General features: G+C 38.4%; 1 protein-coding gene across 1 annotated transcript in view; it reads right to left on the minus strand.

The window, feature by feature from the left end:
• Positions 1 to 23,852, minus strand: part of LOC121316010 (EMILIN-1-like) — a 76,792-nt gene that overhangs the window by 25,255 nt on the left and 27,685 nt on the right. The gene's annotated exons all lie outside the window — the stretch shown is intronic.

The following is a 23,852-nucleotide window of genomic DNA, read 5'->3' on the forward strand; positions in this document are numbered from 1 at the left end:
CCTTGGGCTTTGCCCTCTAGGTAGCATCACACCCCTTGGGTGGGCATTAAATACTCATATCACACACTACCCCTAACATTTTTTTAATAGCATGTGATTACTTTAAATAATTAATTAATTTGAATAATTAATATAGTTCAAATTAATGTGCGTTAATCAAATTGAATGAATACTATATGACCATTACCGTATTAGATCACTGACTAAACACAGTCTATTAATTATCTTTTAAATAATCTGAATATTCATTCACGTTAATTAAGACCTCATCATATTAATCTTATTTAATGACGTGTATAAGACTGAGGAATTACAATGAACATACAAAACACCTTCAACCACAACAAGGTAGGTTAAAATGTCGTAGCAGTTTATTAGATAATAATACTAATGTTACAGAAAGGAAAAACTTAGAAAGTCATCATGAGATAACGATTCACACATATATCAATGCAGCGCCAGGAAACACTCATTCATTGGATGTAAATGCTTCTATATATATGTCGTTTCTCAATAATACAATTAAAACTACAGTACAAGTAGAATCCTATTGCTTTCCTAGCATTCAGTATAGGTTCGGCATTGCATTCTAACACAGTACAGTCACTCCTCTGTCTCAATCTCAGTACAGGCTGTGCGGCTCTGCTAGCCGGTGATGACGTCACCCGGCTGACAGTTCCCTCAGCTCACTACACAGACAGTGGCCCTGCGTCTAGTGCTCACAGGCTAAATAGCTCTAGTTAAACACAAGCATCTATTCAAATGCAAAACAAAACTTGTTCAATTTTAATTCTTCTAATAATATATCACAGCCAAGGCTGGACTACAATTGTTTATTAACAATTACACAAGTATGCTTTCAAATAAGCACTTCATATGACAACATCAGGTAAGCAGCTTAGTTACTTTTTAACAAGGTTCAAACTGAAGTTTTTCATACGTGCATTAAAAGCGCAATGTAAATTAACTATTTTATCAATTGCTATGTGTTGTAATTACCATTAACACTAGTTCCACAAGGGAAAGGTAAGGGAATTATACTCAGCGGTTCCTTGAAGAAGACCCCAAAAGTCTGCAGAGCCAGTGTTCCATTGTAGTTATGCCTTTGCTTCATTTCTGCAAATTTTCAAACCCAAGTTGGGCTCCTTTAACTTCAAAACCCAAGTAGGGTTTTCACACACATCCAATGTGTTTTCTTCTTGAATGGTTCGCCTCAAAGGCAGACACAGTCTCGTTATACTGTGATTACAAACTAGGAACAGAAGCTTGTGTCTGAGCCGGGAATGGTTCTTTTTGATGTGTAGATAAACTGACTCGCAGACATCTCTTTTTCCTATTAGCAGGAGTCCTGAACACAGAGCTTTCGTTGACATTCGTTTATTGCAGGGCTCAGAATCTTACTGCAGTCAAGAAGTATAAGGCTTAACATTATCTTCTCTTAGGGGCAATGTTAGATTCGGGAACCAGTTTCAGAAATCAGTTCCAAACCAATTCAAAGTTCTTGCTGCAAATTGTTAGTTCTTATAGGACTTTTACACAAAGGACTATACATTTCCCCACAACTGTCTTCCACTGTTTTGGGACCATGGGTTATCTCACCTTGCATGGAATGGCCCCATGATCTTCTTTATGACTTCCTTTCTGCTGCCTCCAGCCCTTCGTTTCCTCCATAAATTCTGATCGGATGCACCGCACTATTCGTGATCCTATAGAAAATTCTTTGTATCGGGTTCAGTTAAAGTCCACTGACCCTCAGCTCACTTCCCCCTCTCCTTCATGTAGTGTGATTCAACAGCTGCTCCAGTCAATAGTTCACATGCTGCACTAGATACTAGATACTGTGTGCTCAAAATAGAATCCAACAGATTAGTTCAGATATGTCCTTATATCCTTATATCAAAAATAATAATTAATTTTAAATTAAGCCCTTACAAGTGTTGCCTATATATATATATATATATATATATATATATATATATATATATATATAATATATATATATATATATATATATATATATATATGTTTCCATGAATTGAATGCCAAAAGTGCTCTGTAAAGATATATATTCAGGATTCTACATCTTTGAGTAAGACAATTACTATTAAATGCAGAAATCTAGTGCTTGTCGCTCCTGTTCAGCAGATTAGTCGGCCCGTCACTGGTATTATTAAAACCTGAAGATTACATTAAAACATGGCTAGACAAAGGTCGTTATGCAGCTACCAACACAACAACTGAGTTTTCATGTGACGTCACCACAGCACGGTGCGGCCATACTGGAGGTCAAAACAACCATGGTGGCTAATGCAAAAAAGGCATCTTCCACAACAAAATGTAATGTATTTGCAACCGCAGAGCACACTTCTCACCTCCAGTCACAGGAATTACAAAGATATAATGATAAGTGCCAGATTCTGTACTTGGAATTTGTGACCCCTACTCTGCACCCCCGATGAGCAAGCACACTTTGACATGATTTGCTATGTAAACACCATTCTAGTTCCTTTTTTCCTTTTAAGAAAACTTACATGTTACCAATAACAAAATATATAAATTTCCAATAGTTTGTTTATGTTAAACCTTTAATAACTTTAGCAAGGTTTGTCGGAATTGCCCACAAATATGCTTGTTCCATTGACTTGCAATGTTGTGAAAGCGTGCACAGTTTCATGACACCACGTCATGCGGTTAATGAGAGCGGGATACCTGGTTTTTTGTAAAAGGTGCCTTTTCCCCCTATACTAATATGGGTTGTTTTTTTGCAAGTTTTGCTCTCATCTACAGGCTACACCAGGGGTGAGCAACCCTGGTCCTGGAGGGCTGGTGTCCCTCCTGGTTTTTCTTCCAACTGTAACCTAAATTACTTAATTGGACCAATTAAGTGCTTATTAGAAGCTTATTTGATCCAATTAATTAATTTAGGGTACAGTTGGAACAAAAACCAGGATGGACACCGGACCCTCCAGGACCATTATTATCCACCCCTGGGCTACACGGTATAGAATTTCTGCACCAAACCAAGTAATGTACATGTGGTCTGTGTTGAGGCAGGGTCCTAGAAGGTTTGGTGAAAAAATATTAAATGGCTCCTGAGTTATAATAAAAAAGATAACAGTCTAGCATCCTGGGCCTAACTGAAGTGTATATCTACTGTGTATATGCATTGCTACAGCACTGGTGAGCATTATGATGGATGTCTCTTGTGTCATCTGGAAAAAGTTGCATGTTCTATTTCTGATGACGGCAGTTTGTAGTTGCTTATGTTGTCTAGGTCCTTTGGCTGCTTGCTTGTGTGGGGGTTGGAATGGCGAGTTAGGGTTATGGCAATGAGTTCAACCCTAACGCTGCATTAACGTAGCTTTTTTGCAATGAACATTAATTATGTACAGTATTTCTATGTTATTTGTATATAAACGTTTAACGTATTTCGTTAAATAGCAATTAATACAAAGTATATGACATATTTGGTATAGACTGGGGCAGTGGTGAGCATCTGAAATGAATGAAAGGGCAGCATGTATGGTCCTAAACAGCCTTGAGGGCCACCAGACCCAACAACACACCCAAATGACAGAAACTGCCACTCCCTGAGGAATCCCACGATTCTGCAGACACAGAACTTTCTGCGGAATCGTCTGCCGTAGATTTTCATTGATAAGATGGAAAAATATTGAGAAAAAACGATTCCCTTCAATCCAAACTAGCAAAATATATAAGTGCAAGACAATAGGCTAAAGAGTATGCAAAAACAATGTATGAAGATGATGGCAAATTATTTTGCAAGGCATGTAATTGTGTTTTGGATCACACTCGGAAATCGACACTAAATGATCATCTGGTTTCAGAAAAACATAAACGGAAGTACAAGGAAGATTGCACTTGAATTTCAAAGAGATGGAGACTATAATAACGCCGAGCCTACACACCAATATAATATCGGAGATAGAACGTATCAAGGTAAGTTTTTTTTTAACTTTACCATCTTATGGCAATATGTGTGTACGCTGTAATTGGAGATGCATATTAACCCTTGCCACTGCTATGTCGGACCAGGTCCGACATTATAATTTTCCCTGTCCTGTCCAATGTTGTACCTGATGTGCCTGACAAGCGCTGAATAAATGGACTGTAAAGGGTTAATTAATTTTCAACTTCAGATAAAGAAAAGTGCAGTTGATTTAAAAGCAAAACGATGGGATATGATGAATTTAGTTGTCAAACATTGCTGTAAATTTTTACCTGTTCAATTGTCACGTTTAAAATATGCATATTTTTTATTCACTAATTTTATGAGGGGTTCAATTATTTATTTTTTTTGTTTTTCCCACTTGTTTAAAAAAACAAAAACACAGTCACTTAACGGCAGCAGAGATTCAATCGGTGCCCTCCCATTCAACAAATGAGCTTGGCAAGAACTAGCAGAGTCTGGCTTGCATAGCAAGTGATATTATTTCCAGTGACACCTTAAGTTTAGAGTACTATAAGATAGTCTAAATTAAATATTATTTGTTAATACTAGGCTTACTTGCTGCACATGTAAAAAAAAAATCTGTTTTATTCCCAGCTATTTTTTCTCATATGTACATATTGAGTTTGGTTAAGTTTATATTTTTTACTTTTATAAAATGTAGTTTTTCATTTTTTGTTTGTTTTTAGATTTGTCAACGACAGGTTCCAACATTCCACTTTCCAAGACAGACAACCCAGAAAGTTTCTTTAGAAGCATGTACAAAATGGAGGGGCCATCCCTAGCAGCTATCAACTTCAAGACACCTACCTGCCAGACACCTATGAAAGTGAAAAAGAAAAACTTAAGGAAAAGTTTTCTGGGAAAAAGATTGTAATTATATTTGATGAGATGAGTGATGATGGAGGCAGATTTATGCTAACCATTTTGTTTACACCACTTGAAACAAATGAGCAGGGCAGACTGTCTGCTTTTCTTGCAGATTGCATCTTTTTGGAGAAGACCAAGAATACCACAGGTTGTTTTAAGGGTATTGCAGGATTATGGAATTAACTTCAAAGATGTGAAAATGCACGGTACATGATCAAAGCCTTAAAAAGCGTCCTGTCCAATGTATTCCCAAATGCAATCACCTGCCTGGCTCATATCATGGACTTGATTGGATCAGGGATCAAGAAACAAATTCTAGGAAGTCACATAACACTGGCTGTGATTAAGGTACAGAATAATGGCAGCCCTGTGGCCCATGCCATCAGATCCGGCAGGTACCAGATGGAATGGATTCCTGGTCTGTTGCAGTGCAGAACCATAAATCGGTACTTTGAATTTCTGTATGAATTCCTTACTAAAGAAATGGAACTCAGTTCATGTCCCCAGGATTCTGTCACTAATGCATTTCACATGAGGTAGGATGATGACACACACATGACCTGAATCAACTGCAACTGAAATTCATGAGTGACAGGTGTTAAAAACCCTGAGTCTAAACCAGTACTTTCAGCCGAAAGCCCCGTGCAACTCAAGCTTTTAACATCTTAGAGGATTTGCAAGTCTTCTTCCTACCCATATTCAACTTAATCAGGAATGCTACTCACAATATTTCCTTACCTTTGAAAATATGTTTGCAGAAAAAAAAAAAAAAAAAAAAAATATATATATATATATATATATATATATATATATATATATATATATATATATATATATATATATATTCTTAGCCTGTTTAATGAACGCTTCATACTTGCTTCAGAAAAGCTTGAAAGGTATCTGACACATGGACCTCCTTAAAGCATGCCAGTTGTTTGAGCCAAATAAAGTGCCACAGCTGAGCCACCACAAAGCTGATTACTCTGCAATAACAGGTTTTGATCACAGTGTGGAGGAGTTTCAGCTCTATGTTACCAAACTAATGCCACAGTTTCTCCAGACATGCCAGGAACCAGCAGCTCAAATTCTGACTCTGATGTGTACACCAAACTTTTGTTCTTCGACGTGTCAGTAACTGGAATCTGTACATTTTTTGTTCCTGTAAAATCAATTTCAGCGAGTGACAGCTAAATGGTTAAGTTATAGATTGTACTAAAGGTCTATGCTGTTGAAAAATGAGCACAGCATTAAAGGGTACATAAGTACCTTTTCATTTTATTGTGTTACATGTTCCCATGTGTTGCTACAACTGTTTACATAAGGTGTGTGTATTGTTTCATTTTTTAATTTTTTTACATTTTGATAATTTTTTAAAACTTTTGGAAATGTAGTTCTGAGCGGTCCATGCGGGTACATGGGAAGCCATGTTAAAAAAAAGTGGTCAAAATGTAAAAAGAAAAGCATTAAAATACACACACCTTTCGTAAACAGTTGTAGCAACACATGGGAATATGTAGCACAATAAAATGAAAAGGTCCTTATGTACCCTTTAACAATATGTAAAGTATGTCTAACGATTTCTGTTCTCTTTTGAGTTGCCTAAAATTACATGTAGATGAATGCAGTTTTCATTATTGTGCATTTAAACATGTTATAAACTGATGGTCCGTGATTTCATATAAATATTTCTGAAAAGTCAGTTATACAATAATAATAATAATAATAATAATAATAATAATAATAATAGCTCCAAGCAGCAATGACCGGGGGCCAAGTGCCACACCATGTGACCTATGATCATGTTTCCCCTGTGACATAGAACCCCCCTGGCCTCTACTAGTCTTTGAAGATATATGTGTTCCTATCTGTGTTCCATAGTAACCATTACTCTATCTGCACTCTGAAAGGACTTATAAGCTAGTTTTACATTTGATCTTAAGCAGAGGTCAAAGGTCACAGGCAAGGTCATTTTTGGATAAAACATGTTTTTTATGTAGGGACTTGCCAAAGCGGTTACATGACATAACAGCGAGTCCAAAACCACACCGACATCACCGCGAAGGACCTTATAGCGCTGACCATAACAGCGCTACGCCATCACCATGCCGAACTGCAATTCCCATAAGACTGCGAAGTTCACAAAAGCGTCACTTACCAGGAACTTGGACACACAAAGTCAGAGCAGGGTTCACCACAAATTCTGATTACAGAAGACTATAGTTTTTTTTTCACTGTTCCCATACAGCCCCATCATAACTAGATTTGTAAATACGTTAAGTAAAACCTCCATGCAATAGAAGCGTGTTTCTACAAGCATTTTTTATGTAGTTGGGCTGCAAATCAATCAAACAATCTTTATTTTATATAGAGCCTTTCATAGTGGAATACCATCACAAAGTGATTTACAAGATGCAATAAATACAAGAAAATCCATAATACATCAAGAAGAGAAATGCATAATACATGCTATGCAGTGGAAAGTACACAATACATTATAGTAGCATAATACATACTATAATGAATACAGAGGAAAGCGCATAATACATTAAATAGTACACTAGATAGTACATGTGTATTCTGCTTAGAGATACATGTATAAAAACATGTTATTCTATGAACCGAGGGACCTTACAGTACTTCCTGAAAGTTTTGTGAAAACTATTGATGTTAGGTCAAATTACAAGACATTGTTTCACCTGAGTGACTGCAATAACATCATACACATTTATCAGGGTCTTTACAAGCAATACATGGACACTACTCTTGATTATTTTCTCAACATATTTTTTTTAAATAAAATATTAATTATTCATTCCACTATTATCAGTAATAAGAAAAAAAAAAACATACCTGATTAATTTAGTTCATGAAATAGTATCTGCTTATATCCACTCGTTTCTTCATATTTATAAATGATGTAAAAATTCGGGATGTAAGAGTGTTTAGATGTTGTATTGTTCACATTTGTACAATCCATTTGTTGAATTTATTGATTAAAGTTTTCTACAGATTCCATATGAGAAAATAAAGCATAATCAGGCTGGTGGAGAAATTAAAACCAGACATCGTCAGATATAGAGATAAAAGACTCTTCCACCTCTCATTTGTGCTACTAATAATGAGCTTTTATGCCACAGGGTCGTTTAAAAAAGTTGACTTGTTTTGTGTCGATGTGTAAACTGTGTGAAGAGTAATTCACAGGATCACTGAAACTATTACAAGACATAACTTTTCCAACAGAACTATTATCGTAACAGCAATTGTTTTTTGCTAGATCAAGGTGCTAATACATAACTTTTCCAACAGAATAAAATATTCATCGTATACAGCAATTGTTTTTTGCTAGATCATGTTTTCCTGCTGTGGTAGGTGCTTTTAACAAGGCTCATGTATTTTAGTTGTGCGATTCATTCAGAGTTCATAAAAAGAAATTTCCATTTTTAGAGGTCTCCATCCTTAATTTTCTTCAGAAATTTGGTACAAGTGCAGTTAAATTATGTAAACACTAGTCTCCTGTACACGTTGGTTATTGCTCTGTATCAGAGAGACATGTGCTTGTCTGTAATTCCACCAAAAAAATTAATGTATTCAATGTTATCAAAAGCAGCTATTTGTTAAATCTTAGCTTCTCTTTCAAGCATCGATAAACATTAGAATGTCAGAGCCTTACAAAGATCTAAAAGTCAAAAGTACAGTACGCGGAATGTTCGGTATCCTTTTTTCATGGTCCGAGGTGAAGTACAAAGTGGGAAAAAAAAAAACTTCCACTTCATAGGACACAGTCAGGAACCAGAGATACCTCCACAGTGAGGTTCATGTCGTGCGATGTCTTTTTCACAAGTATAGTTTGTCAGAATTATAACATAACAACCTGTTGGAAAATTAAATCTAGATAGATAGTAGCTCTTATTACTTTTAGTTGATTCGATTCTTGTTGGTTCATTATTTCAATTCATTACAGAAACTTTAACTAGGTAATCACACATCTATTCACTATGAAAGTAAAATGAACATGACCAACAAGATTTATATACACTGCCTATAGAAAGTCTACACCCCCTTGAACTTTTTTCACATTTTGTTGTGTCTGTGCCTCAGAGTTTCATGCATTTAAATGAGGAGTTTTCCACTTATCTACACTTCATATGCCACACTGTTATGGGGAAAAAGTTTTTATTGAAAGATCACAATTAGATAAGTCTCTTAATACTTTTTGGAAGCACCTTTGGCAGCAATTAAAGCTGTGAATCTGTTGGGATAGGTCTCTACCAACATTGCACACCTAGATTTAGCAATATTTGACCATTCTACTTCACAAAACTGTTCAACCTCTGTCAAGTTCCTTGGGGAGCATTGCTGGACAGCAATCTTCAAGTAATGTCACAAATATTTGATTGGATTTAGATCGGGGCTCTGACTGGGCCACTCAAGGACATTTACCTTTTTGTTCCTTAGCCACTCCAGTGTAGCTTTGGCTGTGTGCTTTGGGTCGTTGTCATGCTGAAAGGTGAACTTCTGTCCCAGTTTCATGTCGATGTGTGAACTGTGTGCACAGTCAGAGGGCAGCAGGTTTTCCTCAAGGACTTTTCTGCACTTTGCTCCATTCATTTTCCCTTCTATCCTGACAACTGCCCTAGTCCCTGCTGATGAGAAACATCCCCAAAACCTGATGCTGCCACCACCATGCTTCACAGTAGGGATGGTGTTCTTTGGGTGATGCACTGTGTTGGCTTTGCGCCAAACATAATGCTTTGCATTTAGGCCAAAATGTTCCATTTTAGTTTAGTCAGACCACAAAACTTTTTGCCACAAGGCTACAGAATCTCCTGAGTGTTTTTTTGCATACTTCAAATGGGATTCAAGATGGGCTTTCTTGAGTAAAACACAGGCCAGATTTGTGGAATTCTTGGGATATTGTTGTCACGTGCACACTTTGACCAGTTTTGATCATAAAAGTCTGTAGCTCTTGCAAAGTTGCCATTGGCCTCTTGGTAGCCTCCGTGTTCAGTCTCCTCCTTGCTCGGTCATCCAGTTTGGATGGACAGCCTGATCTAGGCAGAGTCTTGGTGGTGCCACACACCTTCCACTTCTTAATAATCGTCTTGACCATGCTCCAAGGGATAGTCAAGGCCTTTGATATTTTTTTATACCCACCCCCTGATCTGTGCCTTTCAACAACTTTGTCCCGGAGTTCTTTTGAAAGCACCTTGGTGCTCATGGTTGAGTCTTTGCTTTAAAATGCACTACCAAGCAGAGGGAACCTACAGGAACTGCTGAATTTATTCCGAAATCATGTGAATCACTACAATTTAACATCGGTGGCCACTTAACTTGGTGTGTGATTTTGAAGGTGATTGGTTAAACCTGAGCTAATTTAGGACTGCTATTACAAAGGGGGCTGGACACTTATCCAACCAAGCTATTTCAGTTTTTATTTTTAATTAGTTTTCTACAAATTATTAGAATATTGTTTTTGCTTGGAAGTTGGGGTAGGATGTGTAGATAAATGAAAAAAAATGTAATGCATTTTAATTTCAGGCTATAATGCAACAAAAGGTGAAAATTTTGAAAGGGGGTGTAGACTTTCTATAGGCACTGTAAATGCTGAACTTTTGGGAAACCGAAGTGTACGTGAGATATTGAATAAATCTGAATCGGACACCAATGATTAATTAAAGTAGTGAAAAAAAGCAAAAGTAAGTATTCAAATAAATTCAAAACTCGCCATTCTGATCGCCCTGTTCTCCCGAATTACGGCGTTTCCCTATCCCGTTTTGAAAATAAATAGTTTCTTCAGCTTTTCACAAAAGATTTGGGTCCCTCTTAAAAGAGACTTTGGGGTTAAAAGATGTTTTGTTGCTGTTGTTCCTGCTGTCCATTCTTCAGTCTGCCTGCCTGCTGCCACTGGACCCACCCCCTGCGCAGCTGTGTGATCTGATGCTGAACATTTAGAAATTCCTCTCGACAGTTCCTGCCATACCTTTTAAATGCGTCCAGGTACGATGGTATCATGTTTTCTGTTGTGCCCTGCATTGTTTAAAATTGTTTCTTAACACTGGTCGAGTAGTTCTCCGCGTTACCAAACTGTAAATTGCAGTCAGTTTGATAAGTAACCGAGTATTCCATGCAAATAACGTCTTTCTCATCAATGTGAAGCTGAAGCACAAATCTGGTATGGATACCTCCTGTTACTACCCCGGATAAAAAAAAGAATGATAAAAAAATACATAAATAAATCAAACTCTCACCTGATACTATTGCAGGTCTTGTGAGGAAGGGTCTGCGTGATTTAAAGGCTGTCTTATTTGTGCTGCGTGATTTAAAGGCAGACTCATTTGTTCTGTGTCATGATGAAAATGGGCAGTAATATTTTACTTTAAAATGTAATGAATAAACCAAGAATTACAAGAAGTGTAACGAATCAAAACTTCACTTTCAATGGCAATGTTCAATTCAACATCTGAAATTATTTTTAATGAATGCATATTCGGTTTTATTTTTCTATGTTTTAAGGGACTATTTTTTCTAAGGTCAGGCAGAGGTGGAAGGAAATTTAATAAAAATTACTTTTTTGTTAATTAAAACTTGCTTTTAAATTTGTTTTATTTGTAATGTTGGTTGATCCATTTTATAAGTGCAATAAGGCACTTCAGGGAGTGGGCTATACTCTAATATCCACACGCCCCGGGCAGTTAAAGCACCCGGGATGGTTGGATATTAGAGTATATCCCACACCCTGTCGTGCCTTATTGCTTATATAGCGCTGAAAAAAATTAAGAGACCACTGCAAAATTATTAGTTTCTCTGGTTTTACTATTTATAAATGTGTGTTTGGTTAAAATGAACATTTTTGTTTTATTCTATAAACTACTGACAACATTTCTCCCAAATTCCAAATAAAAATATTGTCATTTAGAGCATTTATTTGCAGAAAATGACAACTGGTCAAAATAACAAAAAAGATGCAGTGTTGTCAGACCTCGAATAATCCAAAGAAAATAAGTTCAGATTCATTTTTAAACAACACAATACTAATGTTTTAACTTAGGAAGAGTTCAGAAATCAATATCTGGTGGAATAACCCTGATTTTCAAGCACAGCTTTCATGCGTCTTGGCATGCTCTCCACCAGTCTTTCACATTGATGATCAGTGACTTTATGCCACTCCTGGCGCAAAAATTCAAGCAACTCGGCTTTGTTTGATGGCTTGTGACCATCCATCTTCCTCTTGATCACATTCCAGAGGTTTTCAATGGGGTTCAGGTCTGGAGATTGGGCTGGCCATGACAGGGTCTTGATCTGGTGGTCCTCCATCCACACCTTGATTGACCTGGCTGTGTGGCATGGAGCATCGTCCTGCTGGAAAAACCAATCCTCAGAGTTGGGGAACATTGTCAGAGCAGAAGGAAGCAAGTTTTCTTCCAGGACAACCTTGTACTTGGCTTGATTCATGCCAAAGCTGCCCGATTCCAGCCTTGCTGAAGCAACCCCAGATCATCACCGATCCTCCACCACATTTCGCAGTGGGTACGAGACACGGTGGCTTGTAGGCCTCTCCAGATCTCCTTCTAACCATTACATGACCAGGTGTTGGGCAAAGCTGAAAACTGGACTCATCTGGGGGTGCTTCAGCAAGGCTGGAATCGGGCAGATTTGTCTTTGTGAAGGGTGCATGAATCAAGCCAAGTACAAGGTTGTCCTGGAAGAAAACTTGCTTTCTTCTGCTCTGACAATGTTCCCCAACTCTGAGGATTGTTTTTTTTTTGTGTTTCGTTCCCTTACAATAAAACACAGTATGCCTTTAACATAATGCATTGTTTTTTAAATGGAAAATTGTTTATTTAGGGCCAACATTTGAGCACATTCAAAAATTGCAATTAATCGTGATTAACCACAGAAAAACATGCGATTAATCGTGATTACTTATTTTAATCGTTTGACACAGCCCTAATATATATATATATATATATATATATATATATATATATATATACATAATACACACACACACACACACACACACCTCAAGTCAGAAATAAAAAGTTACTTCTCTAGAGGCTAAGTCTCACATTAATACTCGTACCCTAATTCCAATGTCATGTTCGTGCACAGTGAGGAGGCCTACCTTCTCTGTTGGAAGAGGTGTTTGTAAATACAGTATAATTGTAAATCTTGGAAAACTACTCACTTCTAAATCTTTTGTAGTCATCTTTTGTATTACTTTAGTATAAATACATGTTAATTTGGATTCATATGTTGTTTTTTTCTGACTTTATGTGAACGAAAAGACACACATTTGCCCGTTTTCCCATTGGAAATAGTGATATTTTGAAATATCACTGTCCTGGTCACAAAAGCAAAGTTTGTGGGGAATAATAGCCATTTTCTATACTTTTGAGGCATAAGCAATTAGGAAATAACACTTACTACCCAGGAACAAAAAAAAAAAAATTGTTACATGGTGTTATTATTATTATTATTATTATTATTATTATTATTATTATTATTATTATTATTATTTTAGTACTACTGCTAATCAGGGTCTGTTGTACTAAAGAAATAAAATGGTCTATTAAAAAACCCTTACAAATCACATCACAGAGATATTTACATCTGCTCATATTTTTTAATTGTCAAAAGGCACAAGCTTGATCCAATTCTTCCAGTGACAGCGTGAGACTTGCAGCTCTTCCCCATTCCCCTGTATCTGAGTTCCGAGCAGAAGCTTGTTTTTATTTATTATTATTATTATTATTATTATTATTATTTATTATTATTATTATTTATTTTTTTTTTTTATTGTGTATTCATATCTTTATTTGAGTGAGTCTTTCACCCTCAATGGCTCAGCATATATTGCAATTGGCTGATATCCACAGTTGCTTGTCAAAGGTATCGCAATGTATTCTTCTGTTGCACACATTAAATAGTGATTTCTTGTTTCTTTGAAAAGATATTCATTCAGGGCTACAGGAGCACAACACAAACAAAGCAGTACGTAACTATAACAAGCTTTACTGACAGTTTTTTGTTATGGAACTTTTTTTACATACAGAAGAATACGGGGATTTTAGGAATGTAACATCTACATATATTTACCATAAATAAACAGGGGTGTTTATAAAAATGTACTATATGTATTCAACATTAATTTTAGGATGTTATACTTCCATAAATTAGGGTTTATAAACTCTGGACGACCACTGTATACGTACACACGGTATAAATCTATTCTTCAGCAACTTACAGCTGGGGTTTTCAACCTTTTTTTTTTTTAAACTGTACCCCTTCTGTCCTGAGGTTTCAGCTCAAGTACCCCTTTAAAATGTTCGCTCTACTGAATGGCACAAAAGCTGCAATAAAATGGACAAAAATCAGATTAACACATTTCTTTTCCTCCCTGTTTATTTAATAAATAATTTATGTCACAGCAGTTGGGGTGACAAACTGCTGGTTTGGGACAGAATAACAAACAGTAGGCTTAATTCTGGAAAGTTTTAATTACTTTGGATGCACAGAAATAAAAGACAAGTATTGAATAATATCTTTGGAAACAGTCATATTCACTTTCTATTTGGCAAAGTAGTACAATAATACAAAATTGTGTGCAATGTAAAAGTTTGTTACGTTAACGTTTATTTCCCATCTCTGCATAATTATGTGCCATTTAAAATGTTTACCTCAAGATAAAACTATAATAACTACTAACAATGATAAACGTTTTTATTAAAGCAAAAATAAAAATTATCCAAAGGGATTTGGTATATCTTTCATACGCTTTGCATTTTCTGTAGACTCTTGTGTTTTCTTCCTTTGTTTTGCAAGTAAATAATGTATCCATTTAATCAAACACCAAAAACAAATTCAACCAGACGCTATTGCTGTTACTAAAATGCAGACGGGCCTAATAAATAAAACAAAAACAAAGTATGAGTATTACAATTATAATTATATTTACCATAGCAATTATACTGTACTTCTAAAAAAAAAATGCAGAAAGATTGCATTTCTCTGATCAGCAGGCTTGATGGTCCAGTGATTAGACAAAGGGGCTTTACTGCCAGGAGGTGCACCCCCCTTCTAAAAGTGCTCTGTAAGTCACTTTAGATAAAAGCGTCTGCTAAATCACTAAATAATATTAATAATAATTAGTATTCAATTATTATTATGGAGCGGATCAATCGCCAGACGCCTGCTTCTCATAACCAAAATCCTGTCTACTTAATCAAAATCACACATGCGTAAGTACGGATGTGATATATTCATTGTGTTTTTTTTTTTTTTTTTAATTGTATTTGCAGTTCGCTTTGAGCTGTGAACAAAAATGTAATATTTATGCACACTGGTTTAGAGATACTGTATAATACTGTTAAAAAAATAATTTAATTTTTATTTGTGCATTTCTGAGCCGTCCTGCATAAGTATCGGAGGCGGGACTTTGACCCCTGGTGGGCACCGCCAAAAATGATATAAACCCAGATCCTACGGGTACGCGTATCCCCGTTAAGGTTATTATTAAGGTTACATTTTTAGGTGCCAAACCAGCTAATGAACGTTTCTACATATTGTTGCGGCAGCAGACAAAAAAAACACACCAAGCACTTTTGGGGCCAAAATAGTAACGGTCGGCGCTGTAATGTCCGTCACGGTGATGTCGTAGCGCTGTTACATGCTGTCGCTGTAATGGCCTGTGCGTTATCCCTTAGCAGTCCTTCGCACAATCCCCCCACTAAATTTGTGCCTCGCAAAAAAATAGTGCTTTGGCACAAAATGAGAGATATTCCAAAACGGCACAAAGCAGTTGCGAGACATTGGAATATAGCAGTTTTTTGAGCAATTTGCAAATCTGTTTATGCCTCGCAAAACCATCTGTGCATTCACTACCAATATAGCAACTGCACACAACAGCCAAGCGAGAATGCACAATGATGGACAGTCACCATTGGTAATGGCATTACCCCGACAAGCTGCTATCATGGTCATTGCCACAGTATGTACCGATATGACAGCAGACGAGACCACACAATACATCGTGCACACACACATAGGGACCATTCAAATACACAATTGGCTCCATAGCTAGGCGCGAGTTTTCAAATTAATGTACTGATAACGGCACTGTTTTATTGAACACGGACAGTATTGTATCACAAGGAAATACTATATAGGTTTCTTTAAAGGCCAGCTGATCCAACATAGCTGTATGTTTTTGAAGTAAAATTTAAAAATAAAGGCTTAGAATACTGTCTTTTTTTCTGAATGATTTTTTTTTTTTATGTCGTGCCATGACAAAGTCTACCGTGGTAGCACACTCTCTGATTTGTAAATGTAACGAGTTCATTCACCTGCAAAGTAAACATCAATCAAGCATTTTTATATACACAATACACAGAAATGTGTTATGTTATTCATTCTACTCACCCATTTGAACATCATGATTAAGTCTAGTTTGTAAGGTTTTGAGTGTTGCCGGAATGGATTTTTTTCGTTATGTCATTTTTTTGTAAGAATAATAATTCATTCTAAATGCGCTCCTAAAATGTTAATTGTACTATGATTTCTCAGTAAATGAGCAGTCTCTGTACAATTAGCTGTTTGTCCCACCTCAGCTAACTTATGATTGGACTGCTGCAGACAACGTACAGGTCTTTGATTGGTTGATCGTATCACTAGTCTGACTTTAGGAAAACATTAGCATGCCTTTCACAGCAAGAGTGCCCTGTCGGTGTTTAGCTCTCCGAAGTGCAGCTGCCCACCCCTCACCCGTATTGCACGGCAACCTATGGAATAGCCAAATAAAGCAACGGGCCACAAGATGGGTGTATGACGTATTTATACAATTAATTTACAGATGTGTGGCAACACACAGCAAAGATCTACATTTCCATACTTTGATGGCACACGTTGGATGCCGATATGCCTGTGGAGCAGTGAAGAAATATAACTGTATATGTAAACACACTACCGCTATCTATCATATCAATACTGTGATAACACATATAACTGATCCGCCCACCCGGTGTGTGTCGATGGGGGGGGGGGGGGGGGGGGGGGGGGTTCTGTACTATTGTACGTTTGTACCACTGTACTCAACTCCAGAGTGCACTGTTACTCCATCACTACTTGAGCCAGCGGTGCGCAGTTATTGGAACTAGTGCATCACAATTATCGTGCAGATATTGGTAAATTCAGACGAATTAAGAGTTGCGTGCATATTGAATGTCCACCTAGAATACATTTGCATCACATGTTTCTATTTACCGATGCATTACCAAGTGATGGAGTAAGCATAGAAGGCGGCCAATATGCAACTGATCTCCATGGGTAAATTATTGTAGGGGGAGAAGCGGCTTTTCAGAAGAGTGGAAATTAGCAACTGGAGAATGTATGTTGACAGACAGGAAGGTGAGGCAGGGGGAAAGCTCTTAAGAATCCCAGAGGGTCAGGCAGAATGCTAGAATGGAGAGGCTGGAGGAAGATGGAGAGAATCCCTAGCATGGATGATGAGAACCAGGTTTTGATTGAAAGGCTGTGATTATTCGAATCTGGGTGCAGAGGGCTGAAGACACTGAGCAGGCTGTAGAATAGGAGCTCTTGAACAAGGTGGAGGGCTGCAGACATGTAATGCTGAGCAGATTGAAGGAGGTTACTGAGAGTAGGATTAAGTCAAATAGCATCTGGAGAAGCTGAGGATTCTGGATGGGGGTTGTGGAAGCAAATGGGACCAACTGACTGAACTTGGATACCGAAAGTAGAGGCAGAAGGAGAGCTGGAACTGAGGGCTGAGGTGGCAGCTGGACTGAACGAACATATGAATCGGCTACTGGGGAAGCACCCCATATTCTAGAAATGAGGGCAGAGATGAGATGCCGCCTTTCTATGTGTGTTAATACAGGATCGATCAGCGGTTTGCTACTATCATGTCTGCTTGAAATGGAAAAGGTAAACTCACATTCAGAAATTTGGGTTTTGCAACGCCAGTTATTCTCTTAATAGTGGTCTCCTGCAGAGAGTAGGGATCTGCTGTATGCAGTAGATATTGGTCTTTCAGTGTTAAGGCAGATTTAGATGGAGCCAGAGATGGGACTGCTTTTGGGGAGAGATGAAGATTGCAGAGATCTGAGACCGCTGCAGAACCAGAGAGGATGAAGAATGTGTTGCTCCGAGGCGTCTGCAAAACCTATTGATTGGTCGGAAGCAGTTTATTGTCTATTGGGGATAGGAGGACATTGACTGGAACGTTGATAAATCATAGGACATGGCTCCATGACTGACTAGCGGCTCGCGTTGATGAAATGATGACTTTGATGAAGCTGGTCGGATTAGAGGAGCAGCGCCAGATGAGGAAACATGAATCTGGGAACAGGAATAAGTCACAGGAATGGATGCGTGATGCAGGGAAGCAGGATGTTACTATGATGGTAAATACTGAGCATCTCAAAAACAGCTGAAGGTTGCTTCTTGACCAGGTCCTTGAAGAGGGGAAGAGTTGAAATTGGACAACATCAGTTGCTACAAAAGGTTGAGGAGGAGAGGGACTCCTGCGAATCCCTCGGAGTGACAACAAACTGCAGGAATGTATAGGAAAGCTGGAATGTGCGAGCTTCACAGTGATAGCAAACCAGCTTTGAGACTGTAAAATTTGTGGTGTTAATCTGCCATCTAGCGGTTATGATTAGAATTAACCACTGGCTTGAGTGAAGCTGGGTAGAAAATATTTGGTTATTGTGATTAAAATCCTTATCGGTGTAGAACAACAATTGCGTATTCCTTTAAATTTGAATATCTTCATTACATGTTTTAGGACAGTTAGTCATGTATATAAATACGTTAACGCAATATTTAGATGTCACAATTTGGCGAGTTGAACGAGCCCTCGCAGATTGTGAAAGCGCAGCAGCAGCAAGCCAGAAGATTCCAGTACTGAGGCACGGAGCTCGCAGTACCTGCCTGGTAATCATGGCGACTTACCACTCCCCGCAGTCACGCAATGAGGGCATTGCCGTGGTAGCCACAGACTGAGAGGCGCCGGTGGAAAAGTTGCAGAACAGCAGTGTTGTTGGAGCTTGTTGTGACCAGTCGAAAGCACAAGCCGCCACACGTTGAAATGGAGTATGAAATTGACTGGATAGACGTCTTTAAAACGTTGAACGTAGCTAATAGAAATCCAGGGCAGGATCTTCTGAAGGAACGGTAATTTGTGCTGGCTCTGGGAGCGAGGAGGGGTGCCTGATTGCAAGGAAAGAGTAAAGGAATGTTCAGCGGACAGATCTTTGTGGTGGATTAAAAAGAGGAATTATGGCAAGGCAAACGCTGACGACGGGAATGTCAATGTCTTGTTGAAGGAGCTTTAGAGGTTTTAGTGGAGAGCCAGTCTGTCTAATAAAGACACAGACGAGTTGAGAAATGAAGCTGCGGTTTGGACGGTGCTGTTGCGGGCTAGAGGCTGGAAAGAGCAGGAAAGACTAACGCTGGAGCTCCTGCAGCTGAATGGAGAAGCTGAACGACGAGAAGAAGCAACAGAGCGAGTAGGAAAATATTGATAATATCTTGGGAGCGCTGCACATAGAACTGACCTCCAGTGAGCGGCAACGAAGTGTAGATTAGCGGTGAAGCAAGAAAAGACGGCGCCTGAGCGTTTGCTACAAAAATGAAACGCTAGACAGCAAAGGTGCAAGTGATCAGGGCTTAAACAGAAAATAGGTACTAACTGACAGGAAATTGGACGCCCCCTGCTGCACGCCCCCTGAACTATGCAAGCTAACATATATATATATATATATACACACACACACACACACACACACACACACACACATATAGTGGCTTGCAAAAGTATTCAAACCCTTGACCAATTCTCTCATATTACTGAATTAAAATGGTACATTGAAATTTCGTTTTGTTCGATATTTTATTTTAAAACACTTAAACTCAAAATCAATTATTGTAAGGTGACATTGGTTTTATGTTGGGAAATATTTTTAAGAAAAATAAAAAACTGAAATATCTTGCTTGCATAAGTATTCAACCCCCACATATTAATATTTGGTAGAGCCACCTTTCACTGCAATAACAGCTTTAAGTCTTTTGGGGTAAGTATGTACCAGCTTTGCACATAGTGTCGGAGTGATTTTGGCCCATTCTTCTTGGCAGATTTGCTCCAGGTTGTTCAGGTTGGTTGGACGACGCTTGTGGACTGCAATTTTCAAATAGTGCCACAGATTCTCAATGGGATTGAGATCAGGACTTTGACTGGGCCACTGTAGGACATTCACCTTTCTGTTCTTGAGCCACTCCAATGTTGCTTTGTGCTTGGGATCATTGTCCTGCTGAAAGGTGAATTTAGCTTCAGTTTTTTAGCGGACTGAAGCAGATTCTCTTGCAGTATTTTCCTGTATTTTGCTCCATCCATTCTTCCTTCAATTGTAAGAAGATGCCCAGTCCCTGCTGATGAGAAGCATCCCCACAGCTTGATGCTGCCAACACCATGCTTCACTGTAGGGATGGTCTGTCTTGAGGCATGGGCAGTGTTAGGTTTGTGCCACACAAAGTGCTTTGAGTTTTGGCCAAAAAGATCTTGGTCTCATCTGACCACAAAACCTTTTCCCACATCGCAGCTGGGTCACTCTCATGCTTTCTGGCAAACTCCAGACGTGCTTTCAGATGGTACTTTTTGAGTAACGGCTTCTTTCTTGCCACCCTCCCATACAGGCCATTGTTATGCAGAGCTCTTGATAAGGTTGACTGGTGCACCATTACTCCACTCCCAGCCACTGAACTCTGTAGCTCCTTCAAAGTGATTGTTGGCCTCTCTGTGGCTTCTCTCACAAGTCTCCTACTTGTTTGAGAGCTGAGTTTTGAGGGACGGCCTTTTCTTGGCAGTGCCTGGGTTGTGTGATGCAGCTTCCACTTCCTGATTATTGATCCAACTGTGCTCACTGGGATATCCAAACACTTGGATATTATTTTGTACCCTTTCCCTAATCTATGCATTTGTATTACTTTATCTCTAACTTCTGTAGAATGCTCTTTGTTCTTCATTTTCCTTCAGATTCACAGCCTTACCAATGATCCTTCAACAATTTTAATGGTTCACAGATGGAGGCCAATTGTGTCCTCGTTAGGGCAATTTCTTTCATCTGTGCAAACTGGGAGCTTCCACAGCACAGGGGTTGAATAGTTATGCAAGCAAAATATTTTAGTTTTTTATTTTTCTTAAAACTATTTCCCAACATAAAACCAATGTCACCTTACAATAACTGATTCTGTGTTTCAGTGTTTAAAAATAAAATATCAAACAGAACAAAATTTCAATGTACCATTTGTAATTCGGTAATATGAGAGAATTGGTCAGGGGTCTGAATACTCGTCTGTCTAGAAAAAATCTGAGTGGGAATCACATTTTCAGAATACTGGTATCCAGAATACGGACGGATTCATTCTGAATACCCTGTTTACATGGCATGGAATAGCTATTCAAATTTCCCAATATTCCGAATACAACTGGAATCCTGATAGAACAGGACAACTGGAACAGGAGTCCGGAGAGCAATATGGGTGCAGGCAATTGCACCTACCACGCGTAGAAGGTGCGTGACCTCATAAAAACGCTGCATTATCTCCTCACTGTTTGCTCTGGTACTGGGGAGTTTAATCTGTTCCTCAGCATGTCGCAGCAACGCGGTTATGAACTGGTCGAGGTGGCGGGACACGGCTGACTGGTTGATCTCCACCGGCTACCTTCTGGAAGGTCCCGGTAGCCAGGATACACATACAGACAGACACTACCAATTGCTCAGACATGGCATGACTGCGCAGGTTTGTTCTGGCCAGGTCATCATGCAGCATGTGGCATAGATGAGTTGAGGCGATACCTGGACACGATTTGCTCATTGCTGAGCTCCTGTGTGCCAAGGCTGGTGCACTCTTTCAGCATATCTTCACCTATTTCGGGGTTGGCACAGAATTGCAAAAGTACACTCAGTACTGCATGTCCAGCCAAGCCCCACCCCTTGTTCGCTGTATTTTTCACATCTCCTGATCACTTGTTTTATCACCAGACTCCTCAATAAGGCGATCCAAGTCATTATTTTATTATTATAATACCTCAAAAAGCTCTGCAAATGTCCGTGAGATTCTTTGAGTGCTGGATGCAGAAGCAGCTATCTCCTTTTTTTTATGTCCGTGTTATCTCTCTGGGTCATGGGTCTATCAGATACATACTTTTTTTCGGCTTCATTCGGCTCCTATAGGTCTCACTAGGCCATTGAGAGGTTTTCTTGGCTTTTTGTCACAAATCCAGAGAAAATGGTTAAGAAATTCACAAGGAAACAATCCAATGATAACAAGATGAATGTCCACAGGCGAAAACCAAGATGCAAACCTTTGTTAAAAACAACACACAAAAGAAAGTGATTGCCATTTTCCATTTAATACTTGATTTCTTCAACCAAATTTTATGGTCAGACAAATACAAAGTAAAATGTATTCACCAAGAAACCAAGAAATGTGTTTGGAGGAAGAGAGGGGTCGTGTTAACATGATCATACTGAAGTGGGCTTCTAGGACGGCGATCATGTAAACACGATAAGAAAAAGCACTTGGTTTTGATGACTTACAGGGCCACCATACTTTGCAGTACAGGCTTCAAACACATATCACTGGATGGGGGAGGGGCTGACGTTCACTTCCTGATTTTTTTTCGTGTGATGTCACTGAGAGGGACATTTAATGTCCAAAGGACAGAGACAGTTTACAGAAGCCCACAGAGACAAAAATAGAAACAAAACATCAGAAGAACTATATATATATATAAATACACACACACACACACACACACACACACACACACACACACACACACACACACACACACACACACACACACACACACACACACACACAGGTTTTGCAGAAGTTTTCACACCCCTGCAAAGTTGACACATTTTGTTGGCAGCTGAGTGTACTCCATGACGCTTTCAAATTAGACTTTACATGTAGAATCTACACAAATCTACACAAACTACACCACAAAGTTAAAAAATGCATATAGAATATAATGAAGTAAGATTTACAGAAAACAGTGGAGCGATCAAAAAAAGAAGCCAAGTTAGAAGCAACAATTGTGTGAATGTTGGGCCCCAGCACCTTTTCAGTTGTGCCTATTTGCTTCATGCTTGACAAGTTTGCCCCAATTACTTCTCCGACGCGCAGATCTTTTCAAAAAAGCTGGGAGTCTTTGAATAAATGGATTTTATATTTTTAAATGGTGCAATAATAGTTCTGCTTGTGAATCAACGTGTGATTTATTTGCACTGTGCAGGACCTTATTTTCCCTCATTGGTGCTTGAGCCCTGCGCCGCTCATGGAATCGCCGCCTGTGCACCTGTTATCAGTGATTAAAGCCTGGTTTTCAAACAAAATGATTATCGCTCAACAATACTGTATTGGGATAAGAAAAGTGTGCTTTTAAAAAAGTAATTTCAGCTTTCAATATTTTTTTTTTAAATTATTCATCATTTCAAAAATCACAATTTACAAGATTAAATGCGCTACTATACCTCCTGGGCACTGCCATAATAGGGTCACACGATTGTGATACTGCACACCGATTGGCTCAGTGGAAATGTCTGACATGCTAAATTAGAAGCCAGGCGTATAGCGAGTTATGGGAAGAAACGATCATTTGAGTTGTATTTAACATGGTGTTTTGCAGACAAAGGACACTGAACATCAGATAGTAGGCACTGTGAGATGAATGATCCTGCTTTTAGGTCAGTTTTGGTGCAAATAGCTAGATTACGTTTTGCATCTAAACTCTACTGAAGTATATCTATATATATATATATCTATATATATAATATATATATATATATATATATATATTATATTTCAGCTGCAAAGCGACGTTTCGGAAGTAGTCCCACATTTCTCGGTGATTATCTCACTGTTTTTTTTGTTTTGTTTTGTTTTTAAAGACAAAGTAGCAGATGTTGACAATCAAAAAATTAAG

This window comes from Polyodon spathula, chromosome 5 (genome assembly GCF_017654505.1).
Source record: "Polyodon spathula isolate WHYD16114869_AA chromosome 5, ASM1765450v1, whole genome shotgun sequence".
Lineage (NCBI taxonomy): Eukaryota > Metazoa > Chordata > Actinopteri > Acipenseriformes > Polyodontidae > Polyodon > Polyodon spathula.